Source organism: Enhydra lutris, unplaced genomic scaffold (genome assembly GCF_002288905.1).
Source record: "Enhydra lutris kenyoni isolate GAN:26980312 unplaced genomic scaffold, ASM228890v2 scaffoldscaffold90, whole genome shotgun sequence".
NCBI lineage: Eukaryota > Metazoa > Chordata > Mammalia > Carnivora > Mustelidae > Enhydra > Enhydra lutris.
Genome location: NW_019154174.1, coordinates 132,907 through 146,567, shown reverse-complemented (window position 1 = coordinate 146,567; position 13,661 = coordinate 132,907). Strand labels below are relative to the sequence as shown.

The 13,661-nt window shown below is 40.3% G+C and overlaps 1 protein-coding gene across 7 annotated transcripts in view; it reads left to right on the top strand.

The window, feature by feature from the left end:
- Window positions 1–13,661, top strand: part of LOC111162174 (trinucleotide repeat containing 6A) — a 162,689-nt gene that overhangs the window by 60,099 nt on the left and 88,929 nt on the right. The gene's annotated exons all lie outside the window — the stretch shown is intronic.

The window sequence follows — 13,661 nt, the reverse complement described above, 5'->3', positions numbered from 1 at the left end:
AGGTTAATAACACTCAGTTCAAATCATGTGAATATTTTTCACCATATAAAATTATCCCAAATGCTGGTCTTTTGAGTTTTATAGATATTAATCTGGTAACGTGATAGTTAAAAAAATCTCAGCGGGTGAAGGGTGGGCATCATTGGCTTACCAAATAAGAGATTTTCTTATAATTATCATTTCTTATAATTATGGGGACCGGTTCAAGGAAATTAAGCCTGACATCACTGATTAAACAACTGTTCTTTAGACATTTAGTAATTTTTGTTGTCAAAAGCTTAAAAAAATATATGTTAAGATATGAGACCATTAAAGAAAACAGATTGAATTTTCAGCAGCAGAAGGGAGCTTGGAGTCTATTTCTCCTCCCATTTTTGCTTTGTCAGGTAACTATATCAGTATAATTTCTATGGAGGTTTTCTGGGGCTTAATTAAAAATTGCCTTTACCAGTTATAATTTTCATGTGCTATTACAGTTGGAGAGAACGTAGAGTCTCTATATAAGTTATATATCAGAGTTTGAATCCCAGCCCTGCCACTTACAATATGACCTTGATTCTTGGCAAATCACTTAGCCTCTGTATGTAATCTATAAAATGAGAGATTTGGGCTAGTCAGTTCCTAACGTGTGTGAGGTCCCCTGGGTTGTATGAAAAGGAGTTCAGTGTCGTCCCTGGCCACAGAGAGCATGTACAATCTGGTAGGAAGACTGTCATATGTACATGAATAACTAATACAAAGTAGATGGTGTAGGGGTTAAGTTACCATCTCATTCCATATTTAAGGATAGCTCTACACTGCAGTTGGTAGTCAGGCACAATGAGGAGGAACAATTTTTAAGGAGATTACAAGGCAGTATATCAGGACTGTGGGAGGGTAGCATTGCCTAAAGGTTAAAAGGTCCAAGGAGGGAGAGGTGTGATTGGGTGGGCAAATGCTTGCCTTCAGCTCCATCTCTAGGTCTGTGCTTCCTTTTTCCCAAATAAGGAGAGTGTGTATGTCTTGAAGCATTTATGTTTTCCCCAGGAAATCAAGGCATTATTCTGTATTCCTTTAGCAAACATTTCTTGAGCATCTTCTATGTTCCAAATGCAAGGCTAGGCACTTGGGAGGGGAAGAACAGAAGTAGTAAGTGTACTGAATGCTTACTATCTGCCTGGCACATTTTCTGAAGACTTTACATGGACTCATCTGATCCCTGGGTCACGGTGTGAGGTAGGTACTATTATTACTGTTTTACAGATGAAGACTTTGAGGCATAAAGAGGTTAAGTAACTTTCAGGAGGCCACATCACTGGTTTTGGAGGAGCTGTCAGGCTTCGGATCATATTGTATTGTCTCTTTTTAGAGGCATGGTTCTTCATCTTGAAAAACTTGAAAATATCTTTGAGGAGGCAGAACCCACAGGTACATTTGATACTTCTAGATCAGAGTTTCTTAACTTGGGCTCTGTTGACATTTTGGACCAGATAATTTATTATTGTGAGGTCTGCCCTGTGCCTTGTGGGATGGTCAGCAGCATCTGCCTTTATCACTCCCTTCCAGTTGTAACATTCAGAAATGTCTTTAGATATTGCTAAATGTTCTCTGGGGGGCAAAATCAGCCCCAGCTGAGAACTGCCATTCTAGATCTTCATATTCCCTGCAGATAACCAAACGTATGAAATTTTAATGTTAAATATTTAAACGTTAATTTTTATATCTTTTAATACATTGGAAGTACAAATCCTATTGTGTGGGCCCCTAGATTGAACCTTCTAGTTCTGAATGTTGGCGTTGTGTTGCCATTCTCCTTTCCCTCTGCTAAGTGGCGAATCCTCAAGACAGTGTGCCAGGTAGCCAGTACCAGTTAAACAGAATTGGCAGAAGAGAAATTTAGTTTACTACCTGGGGTAAACTATATTTTTAAATAACACTGTTGGCCGTTAAAATGTGTCACTTTATGTCATTATCATGGGCATTCAAAAAAGGGAACTGTGATGGGGTGGGAGTGGTCACCACTGTAACTGAACTTTATTTTTTTAATTTTTTTTGAAAAGATTTTATTTATCTGAGAGTGTACAAAATTGTGGGGGTGGGCAGAAGGAGAGGGAGAAGCAGACTCCCTGCTGAGCAGGGAGCCTGATGCGGGGCTCCAGCCCAGGACCTTGAGATCATGACTAAACCGAAGGCAGACGCTTACCCAACTGAGCCACTCAGGCACCCCTAGAACTGAAGTTTAAAGGATGAACTCAATTTGGAAAGGCAGAGAAAAGGGCAGAGTAAGAACAACAGAACTAGTGGTACAAAATCCCAGGTAGTACAGGGAGTTTTGAAATAGCAGTGGGTAGTTTGGATTGGTGCGGAAGAGCAGGGCCAGATGCAGAGGTTCTTGAGTATTAGGTTGAGGACTTAGATCTTGTGGCACAGATCTTGTTGGTAGTATGGAGCTATTCCATGCTTTTGGGTAAGGTGGTGTGGTATGATAGAATAAGGCAGGTGTTGATGAAGACCTGAATTACAGTGTTGGGAGAAAAGAGCTGAGAGTGGGAGATACTGAGAAAGTGGAATCTGGCATTTGGCAGTCAACTAAGCTGGGATTAGTTGTGAGAGGGGTTTAAACACCATCGTGGGTGAATGAGAGATTGACCCAGCCTCTGAACAGAAGAGAGGTCAGAACAGAAATAGGAGTTTGGTGAGAGAATATGGTAAGTTACATTTGCTAGTTGTAAAAAAAAAATCCAAGGCAACTGATCTAATTTTAAAAAATATTTTGGAGCAAAAAGGCATAGAATCATTCAGTATTTAGAGCTGGACCGTGAGATTAGAGAGACCAGCCAGGATTCTGATCTCTTCCATTTTACAAGTCAGAAAGCTAAGGTTTAAGACAGATCCAGTAACTCAGTCAAGGTTATATTCTCTCAAGTGACGGAGCTGGGATTCCAACAGGTCTTTTGACTCTTAACTGCTGAGGTCTTGCAAATGTGCAATATTTTATTTTATAATGCATAATAGAAAAATAACTTTGATTTCTCATTTCTTTCTGAAAATGTAAGAACACTTAATGTATTTTGTGCCCATTTTAGTAATTAATTTATTTCTATAATGTAGAGTATATTGTCTAACGAAAAAGTTAAACACTTCACGTTAGCTGATTTTTCCTCCCTAAACCAACTATTAAACACCATCATTTAAGAAAAATTGTTAAAGATGCTGTAGTGCCATATAATGTAGCATCTAAACTGGGACATTGTTATCTGAGGCACTTTTTCCTGGGACAGGTGCTAAATAAGGAAAGATTAGGGACAGCAGGAATAAACCAGAGCATTAGGTCTGTCTAGATAAGGTGGATCCTACTTTTGGCAATTCATCCACCTTTATCTGAGAAAAAAAAAAAATTACTTCCAATTTTGTTAAGGTTTTCTGTTGCTTTCCTGTGATACGGTTTGTAGGCCAACAAATTCATATTGGTAGGTTTCTTCCTCGCTTAATTTGGCAGCTATGTGGTAGTCAATTGATAAAATAAATGAATCAAAAACTGTAAGCTTAATTTAAAAATGCGTAACAGCCCTCTGGAAAATTTAAATATGAATATCATTAAAAAGTCTGAGTACCACTCTGTAACCTCTTGTGTTTTTGGCTTCTGAAGTAAGTCTGCAAGTATAAATTAAAGTCCCTTACAGTTCTGTTTTCTGGCAACCTCAGAAGTATTGCCCGTGATTGGAGAGACAAAAATAGAATGTGCTGTATGTTTTCTGCTCAGAATGACTTATGACAGTCTCACTCAAAGTCAAAATGTCCTCCCATTTAAAATTTTTAAAAAATCATTCTAACCTTCAGCAAAATAGCAAGATTAGTGTGGCGAACATCTGTATATCTCCCTATTATTAATATTTTGCCATATAGTTTTATCGTGGCCAATTCATCCTTAAGTAAGACAACACACATCTCCTGAGAATAAGGGCATTCTGTATAACAATCTCATTACCACTCACAGGTAAGTTTAACTTTGTCACAATGCCCTTCTGTCCTTATTCAGATTTTCCCAGCCATCTTAGTAACTTTTTTAAAAAATATGTTGGGTTTTTGGCCCTTCATTCCCTAACCCAGAGTTGCTTTTAGTTGTCTGTAATTTCTCTACATCAGAGGCAGCTTCTTACCCTTTTCTTTCCCCTTCATGACACTGACATTTTGGAGTAGTCCAGACTAGTTTTTGCAGGCTTCAGTTTGGATTTTTCTGATGGTTTCTGTAGGATTAGATACAATGAAACCTTTTTTTTTTTTTTTAAAAAGATTTTTCTTTTTCTTTTTCTTCTTTTATTTTGACAGAGAGAGAGAGATCACAAGTAGGCAGAGAGGCAGGCAGAGAGAGAGAGGGGGAAGCAGGCTCCTTGCTGAGCAGAGAGCCCGATGCGGGGCTCGATCCTAGGACCCTGGGATCATGACCTGAGCCGAAGGCAGAGGCTTAACCCACTGAGCCACCCAGGCGCCCACAGTGAAACCTTTTTGGCAGGAATAATGTATAGGTTATGTGCTCTCAGGACAGCACATCAGGCTCCTTCCCCCACCATTTTTAAGCAAATTAGCTGAAAGTGGACCCAGTGCTTTTACCTTCCTTCTCACTCTTTGTTTCTTTCATTTTCAGACATGCCAACAATTAGGTCAAACTGAGATATAATTTTAAATAGTTGAGGTTACAGTAATTACACGTCTTCGTGTTTAAACTGATCGCTTGTGACAATTGCACTTTTTTGAAGGGTCATTCTGGAGGTAGCTCCCTAATTGTTAGACATGAAAGCTGCTTGTTTTCAGCTTTCACCACTGATAAACTGATAACCTGGGTCAGAAAATAAAACAGGGCTTGCAATCTGCATCCTGAAAAAGGATGTCCCACTGAACAGAGATTCTCATCCTGGATTTTATACAGGGATACAGATGGTATGAAGTACTTTGAAAAATTGAATATGTGCTTTAAAAAAAAAAAAGATGGTTCTTAGCATTTATCTGGTTTCAAAGGGTCATGGCTCCCCAAAGAGTAAGAAACAACATGTTACAGGGAGGTTATCAGAGGAGCTGCATAGTGGCAATGAAGAGATTTTAAGCTTCAAAGAGAGAAAGTAATGTTCGACAAAGGCATAGTTTCTCTCTTAAAAAAATAAAAAAAAAAAACAAGACCCATGGAAATAAATATAGCTTAAATTTCCTATGAAGGTGGTCTTATTTTTAAAACAATTTGCATACTCTGGGTGTGTGAGTTGGCTATGAAGCAGAAATCCTAGCCTTTCTACTCTTGTAACTAGGGAAGAGCATTTTGAATCTGCAGCAGTCTGTTATATGTGGATGACTCAGCTGACTTCCCGCTTCAGATGGAATGTTAACAACCGATTGAAACCCGGTTAAGGAATTTTATACTTTGAACCTTAAAAGATAATTTCTGCAAACAGTGATTGATTGGATTTGGTATAATAACCAACAAGATTAAACCGAGTCACTTGTTTTGCTGTTCTTACTAAGGGATTTGAGTCAGCTAGCATTTACTGAGCAGCTTGCCGCAGTGATAATTGAATATTTTTATAATTTTGACATCTGTGTTTTGTTGACTTTGGTCTTATTCTTTTGAGGTAGCCCTCTAAAACACAAGGAAATTGTACTATGTGGTGCTCAAATATGCAGTGCTTTTAAATGTGTTTTTAAGCATTACTTCACTGTTTGATAATTGACCATACAAAGGATGTCAGAGACATAGGTTTTACATAGTGTTCTACTTGTGAAGCTCCAGGTGTTGTGAGACATATGTGTACCTGAGACTCTTACCATGTAAAGATAGGAAGGGGCATCAAGTGCATCTTCTACACTGCCGCAACTTTTTTTTTTTTTTTTTAATTTATTTATGAGGCGCCTGGGTGGCTCAGTTCTTAAGCATCTGCCTTCTGCTCAGGTCATGATCCTGGGATCCTGGGATCAAGCCCCACATCAGGTCCCTGCTCAGCGGGAAGCCTGCTTCTCCCTCTCCACTCCCCCTGCTTGTATTCCCTCTCTCTGTGTCTCTCTGTCAAATAAATAAATACAATCTTTTTTTTTTTTTAAGATTTTATTTATTTATTTATTTATTTGACAGAGATCACAAGTAGACCGAGAGAGGGGCGGGGGAGGAAGCAGGCTCCCCGCTGAGCAGAGAGCCTGATGTGGGGCTCGATCCCAGGACCCTGGGATCATGACCTGAGCTGAAGGCAGAGGCTTTAACCCACTGAGCCATCCAGGCACCCCTAAATACAATCTTTTTAAAAAAAGATTGTATTTATTTATTTGAGAGGGAGAGAGTAAGAGAGCATGAGCAGTGGGGAGGGGTAGAGGTAGAGGGAGAAGCAGACTCTACTGAGCAGGGAGCCCAGTGCAGGACTCAGTCCCAGGACCCCAGGATCATGATCTGAGCTAAAGGCAGATGCTTAACCAACTAAGCCACCCAGACGCCCCTTCCCTCAACTTTTTAATAGCAGCTTTATTGAGATGAAATTAACATAAACCATAAATCCAACCTTTTAAATTATATGATTCAGTGGTTTTCGTATATTGAGTTGTGCAATCATCACCCCTACCCAGAATCCCTGGCAGCCACTAATCTACAATGGATTGGCCCATTCTGGACATTTCATATAAGTGGGATCATACAATACATGGTCTTTATGTCTTGTCTTTTACTTAGCATGTTTTCAGGGCTCATTCATGTTGTAGTATGTATCAGTACTTGTTTCTACATGTGAAAAATATTCCATTTTATATCTGTACCACATTTCTTTTTCAAAGATTTTATTTATTTATTTGACAGAGACCACAAGTAGGCCGAGAGGTAGGCAGAGAGAGAGGAGGGGAAACAGGCTCCCTGCTGAGCAGATAGCCCAATGTGGGGCTCAATCCTAGGACCCTGGGATCATGACCTGAGCCGAAGGCAGAGGCTTTAACCCACTGAGCCACCCAGGCGCCCCTATGCCACGTTTTTAAAAAAATATTTTATTTGTTAGAGGAGAGAGCACAACCAGGAGGGAGTGGCAGAGCAAGAGACTACAAGCAGGGTGAGCAGCAGAGAGAGGGAGAAGCACGCTCCCCGCTGATCCGGGAGCCCGATGTGGGACTCAATCCCAGGACACTGGACCACAACCTGGGCTGAAGGTAGATGCTTAACCAACTAAGCCACCCAGGCACCCCATACCACATTAAAAAAATTTTTTTTTCTTTGTTTTTTAAGTAATCTCTATGCTCGATGTGGGGCTTGAACTCAACAACCCCAAGATCAAGAGTCCCATGCTTCTCTGATGGAGCCAGCCAGGCACTGTGATATACCACATTTTCTTTATCCATTCATCAGTTGATGAGCACGATTAGGGTTTTCACTTTAGGGCTGTCATGAAAAACAATGATATGAACATTCCTGGGTAAGTGACCATAAATCTTTCAGTTCACCTGGGCATGTACCTAGAAGCAGAATTGCTGGGGCATATGGTAATTCTGTGTTTAACTTTGTGAGGAACTGCCAGACTGTTTCCAAAGTATCTGAGCCATTGTACTGTGATGTATGAGGGCTCCGGTTTCTCCTTACCAACAACACTTGTTACTGTTTGTTATTATCTTTGTTTTATTATTTATATTTATAAAATACTGTTTTATTATCTTTGTGTGAAGTGGTATGTCATTGTGGTTTTGATTTGCATTTCCCTAATAACTAATGATGTGAACATCTTTCTGCATGCTTATTGGCCATTTATGTGTCTGATTTGGGGAAATGTCTATTCAGATCCTGTGTCCATTTTAAAAGTTGGTCATTTTTCTATTGTTGAGTTATAAGAATTTTTTTTTTCAAGATTTTATTTTTAAGTAATTTCAAGGGGCGCCTGGGTGGCTCAGTTGGTTAAACGTCTCCATTCGGTTCAGATCATGATCTCGGGGTCCTGGGATTGAGCCCCACGTTGAGCTCACTGCTCAGCAAGGAGCTTGTTTCGCCTTCTCCCAGTGACACCCCCGCCCCCTGACCCCATCAGATGAATTTTTAAAAAAAGTCTTTAATCTCTACACCCAACATGGGACTTAAATTTCCAACCCTGAGATCAAACGAGATCAGAAGTCTCATGCCCTTGGGGCGCCTGGGTGGCTCAGAGGGTTAAGACTCTGTCTTCGGCTCGGGTCATGGTCTCCAGATCCTTGGATCGAGCCCCACGTTGGGCTCTCTGCTCGGCGGGGAGCCTGCTTCCCCCTCTCTCTCTGTCTGCCTCTCTGCCTACTTGTGATCTCTCTCTCTCTGTGTCAAATAAATAAATAAAATCTTAAAAAAAAAAGACTGCCTTCAAATGCGTCATATTAAAAAAAAAAAAGTCTCATGCCCTATAAACTGGCTAGCCAGTGCCATATAAGGGTTCTTTATATATTCTAGATGTATGTCCTTTGTTAGATACATGATTTACAAATATTTTCTCCCACTCAGTGGGTTGCCTTTTTTCTTGATGTCCCTTGAAGCACAAAAGGTTAAAATTTTGTTATGTCCAGTTTACCATCTTAACCAGTTCTGAGTGTACATTTCAGTGACATTAACTATATTTTCATAGTGTTGTGCAAATGTCACCACCATCGGTCTCCACAACTCTTCTCATCTTACAAAATTGAAACTCTGTACCTGTTGAAAAACAACTCCCCATTCTTCCATCCTCTCAACTCCTGGCAACCAGTATACTGCTTTCTGTCTCTGTGAATTTAACTGTTCTAGGTGCCTTATATGAGTGGAATTGTGCAATTTTTGCCCTTTTGTGACTAACTTACTTTCCTTAGCATAATGTCCCCAAGGTTCATCTATGTTGTAACACATCAGACAATGGATTTTTTTTTTTTTTTTAAGAGAGTGTGTGTGCGCTCTCACATGGTGAGGTGGGGGGCGTAGGGGATGGCAGGGGGAGAGAGAATCCTAAGCAGACTTCCACACTCAGCGTGGAGCCCAATGTGGGGCTTGATCTCATGACTAAGAGATCGTGACCTGGGCTGAAATCAAGAGTTGGATGCTTAACTGACTGAGCCACCCACGTGCCCCAATCAGTTGATATTGTATGTTGATCCTGTATCCTGCAGCTGTGCCAAACTTATTATTTCTCGTAGTCAGTGTGTGTGTGTATTCTTTAGTACTCTCCCTCTGTAACACTGTATCATCAGCAAATAGAGATGGTTTTACAATTTCCTTTCCAATCTCGATGCCTTTTACGTATTTTTCTTGCTCAGTTTTTCTGAATGGAACCTACTGTACAGTGTTGACTAGAAATGGCCAGAGCAGACATTCTTGTCTCAATTCTCATCTTGGAGGAAAAGCTTTCAGTTTTAACTGTTATGTGTGTTGTGATCTGTGGGCTTTTGTCGATGCCCTTTATCAGGTTAAGGAAGTTTCCTTCTATTTCTAGTTTGTTTTTGTCTTGTCATGAAAGGGTGGATTTTGTCAAATGCTTTTTCTGTATCTAGTGAGATCATGTAGTTTCAGTCCTTTGTTCTGTTAATATGTTGTAGTATATTGATTTTCATACGTTAAACCAACCTTGAATTCCTGGGGTAAATCTCCTTTGAGCATGGTCATTAGTCCTGTTTATATGTTGCTGGTTCAATTTATTAGTCTTCTGTTGATGATTTTGGTGTCTATATTCATAAGAGTTTGGTCTGGAGTTTTGATATCTTTGTCTTTTTGGCACCTGGTGCTTGGTTTGGCCTGGTTTGGGATCTGGGGTCTCGACTTGTTCTGGCATCTGTCTTACTCTTCATTGTGCTATAATAATTGTTCTTATGTATTGAGTTCTGTTTTCATTTTTGCTTTTTAATTTTAATTTTTTCCAGCTTTATATGGATATGATTGACAACTCATCCCCCCCACCCCCGCCCCCCAGTGGTTAGTGCATTGCCCTTGTGTGCTGTTTTTTATTTGTTTTGTTTTTTGTTTTAAAGATACTGGAATCTGTGTGTAAGTTGAAGGTGTAGAGTGTGCTGATACGATATGTTTATGTATTGCGGTATGATTACCGCTATAGTGTTAGCTAACACCTCTATCGTGTCACATAATTAGCATTTCTTTTTGGTGAGAACATTTGAGATCTAGTCTTTTAGCAACTTTGAAGTATATAATAGTTTTGTTGGCTGTGATCACTATTCTATTCATTAGATTTCTAGAACCTCTATTCTAGTTGCAAGTTTGTATACTGTGACAGCATCTCCCCAATTCTCCCATTCCATATCCCTGGTAACCACTGTTCTACTTTGTTTCATCTTTTTTTAGATTCCATGTATAAGTGATACGCAGTATTTGTCTTTCTCTGTCTGACTGACTTCACTTAGCACAGTGCCCTAAAGGCCCATCCAGGTTGTCGGAAATGGCAGAATTTCCTTCTTTCTTGTGGCTGAATAATACTCCATCATGTGTAGAGACACACAACATAGACACATGTGTGCCACATCTACATCATTCACTGGTGGACACTTGGGCTGTTTCCATATCTTGGCTATTGTGAATCATGCTGCAGTCAACATGGAAGTGCAGATAACCTTTTTGATACCTTGGTTTTATTTCCTTTGGTTGTATACCCAGAAGTGGGATTACTGGCTCCCTGGTAGTTGTATCTTTAATTTTTTTGAGGAACCTCCAAACTGTTTTCCACTCAAAGAGCTGCATCAGTTCTGTTTTCTACTGTAGGTTCTCCCTTTAGTTGGAACCTTTGTGTCCTAACCTTAGCTTTAGAGCAGTGTTTTGTACCTGTCTTGTAGCCAACAATGAGTGTATACATTATATACATCTGTTAAGCACTTTCTCTGCATTACTTAATTTAATTTTCACAACAGCCCTGGGGAGGAGGTACAGTTTGAGACTTCTTATAAATGAGGAGATGGAGGCTTAAGAGAAATAAGGTGCTTACACAAGTAGGTATTGGAGACTGAAGTAGGATGGTCCTTAACCAGAATGTGGGTAAAAGTAAGTGAAAAGAATGCCTCTCTGGTGGTTGGTGATAGAGTTAAAGTGTTAGTAAAAGCAAAGAAGCAAGAATTTAATTGCAGTGCCCAATGCTGGGGTGTACAATACAAGTAGAACTGGTTTTTGCTCTCAGAGCGGCAATTAGTCCTATTTGGAAGAGTGAGATTAACATCTGAAATAATTAGAAAATGAACATTGTTTAATGAGAGGTGAAGGGTGAAGTTTGTGGGAGTTGGAAAGAATCATGAAGGAGCTAGTAATTAAGTTAAGCCTCAAAAGAGGAGTAGAGTTTAGGAGGGTAGTTTAGCAAACCAGGTTTTGGGTCAGCCTTACCATTACCTTGTACCTACCATACAAGTCATTTAGACCTTCTGATCCTTGGTTTCTAAGCGTCAAATAGCAGTAACATCAGTTCTGTGTGTCAGCCTTCAGCTTCCAATGGATAATCTCTCAGAGCACTTGCAAACTACAGAGTGCTTCTGTCATTGTGGTAGGGTATCTGTTCTGTTTCTAATCTCACCCAAGTGTCTTCAACCTAAGCATTTTATTTTATTTTAAGATTTTCTTTATTTGACAGAGACAATGAGAGGGGACACAAGCAGGGGCAGAGGGAGAGGGAGAAGCAGGCTTCTTGCTGAGCAGGGAGCCGGATGCGGGTCTTGTTCTCAGGACCCTGGGAACATGACCTGAGCTGAAGGCAGATACTTTATGATTGAGCCACCCATTGCCCCTCTAAGCTTTTTATTTTTTATTTTTATTTTTTAAAAAGATTTTATTTATTCATTTTTTTAAAAAGATTTTATTTATTTATTTGACAGACAGAGATCACAAGTAGGCAGAGAGGCAGGCAGAGAGAGAGGAGGAAGCAGGCTCCCCGCTGAGCAGAAAGCAGGAGGTGGGGCTCAATCTCAGGAACCTGAGATCATGACCTGGGCCGAAGGCAGAGGCTTAACCCACTGAGCCACCCAGGCGCCCCGTAAGCTTTTAATTTTAAAATAATTAAGATTTAGAGAAATTTTGCAAGAATAGAGCAAAGAATTCCTGAATAGCCTTCACCTGTATTAGTCAGGTGCTAGCATTCAAACACATTTGCTTTATCATTCTCTCTTGTTACATACAAGAAAAAAACAGTAATTTTTTTTCTGGATCCTTTTAGAATGACCTGAAAGCATGATGTTCCCTTAGCCCTAAAAACTTTTAAATAGTTATTTCCTAAAATCAAAGACTTTTTTTTAGTAGGTTGCCAACACAGGGCTTGAACTCACAACCCTGAGATGAAGACCTGGGCTGAAGTCAGATGCTTAACTGTCTGAGCCACCCACCCAGGCACCCCAAAGACATTTCCTTAGTAACTACAGTACCATTATCAAAATTGGGAAAGTAATATTGGTACAGTCTTAATAGTGAAGCTATAGATCTTACTCAAATTTTGCCAGTTGTTTCAATAATGCCTTTTAGAGTAAATCAGAAGACTTTTTCTTGTTAGAGATTCAGTTCAGGAATAGAGGTTGCTTGTGGTTTTCACGTTCGTTTAGTCACCTGCATTCTGGAAGTTTCTCTGTTTTTGAAGATCTTGGTATTTTTTAGAGTCCAGGCTAGTCATTCTGTAGGATGTCTCTCAGTTCATATTTGTGTGATGTTTCCTCTCTCTTTTTTTTTTTTTTTTAAAACAAAATGATTTTTAATATTGTTGCTTTGTAAGAACCGGTCCCAAATCCAGTGATCCTTCTAAAACTTCCTCTCTAATATTCACATGGGCCAGACACCCAGACCTGGATATTTGCTACAAGTCAAGGCCCAAAGGGACGATGCTGGCCGATCTCACTCTGACTTCAAAGGGCCAGTGACACTTTCCACAGGTTGCTGTTTGGGGCTTTAGTCCTTGTTCACAGAATATGCCTTTATGAACCTCCTGCCAGATGGGGCAAGAAGGAACCAAAGCAAGGAGACAAGGATGGGGTACTGTGAATGTCCAGGGGGCTTTGGGGTACAATGTGCTTCTTGTGGGGCCGTCAGGAAACCCACACACAGATTCCAGCCCGAGGCCTGCTCCCTGGACTGGGCAGCTGCTCTGTCTCAGAGTGAGCTAGGAACAGAACACCACCCCCCCGCCCCAGGGCAGGTAGTCCTTTCTTACTGAGATGGCAAGTCAGCAGCACACATTAGGACCAACACCTTTGTTCTTGGCTTTCCGGTGCGTCCATGACCGAAACACCACCACGGACATGGTGGCTTAAAGCCGCAGAAACGTACCATCCCCCAGCTGTGGACGCCGGAAGCTGTTGTGATGTTTGCTCTCAGCTGGGTTCAGGTTATGCATTTTTGGCAGGAGTAGCGCAGAACACATGTGTGTTAGCTAGTGTGTCCTATCAGGAGGTGCGTGGTGTTCATTTGTCGCATTACCAATGATGATAACTGCAGTTACTTGGTTAAGGTGGTAATAAGTCAGGTTTGTAACCATAAAATTCAAATTTTTGCTTTTGTAATTAATAATTATTGTTGGGGGACCTTAAAGACTGTGTAAAATACCTTGTTTTTCATCAGGATTCTTGCCTGAATCAATGGATCACCAAATAGTGACCTTTCAGGGCTGTCATTCTTTCTACATTAGTTGATGTTCTGCCTCAAGATCTTTCCCTTTACTCTGTTTGTTCATCCATCCATCCATTTGTTAATATCAGTAAGGACTCCTAGATTCTTA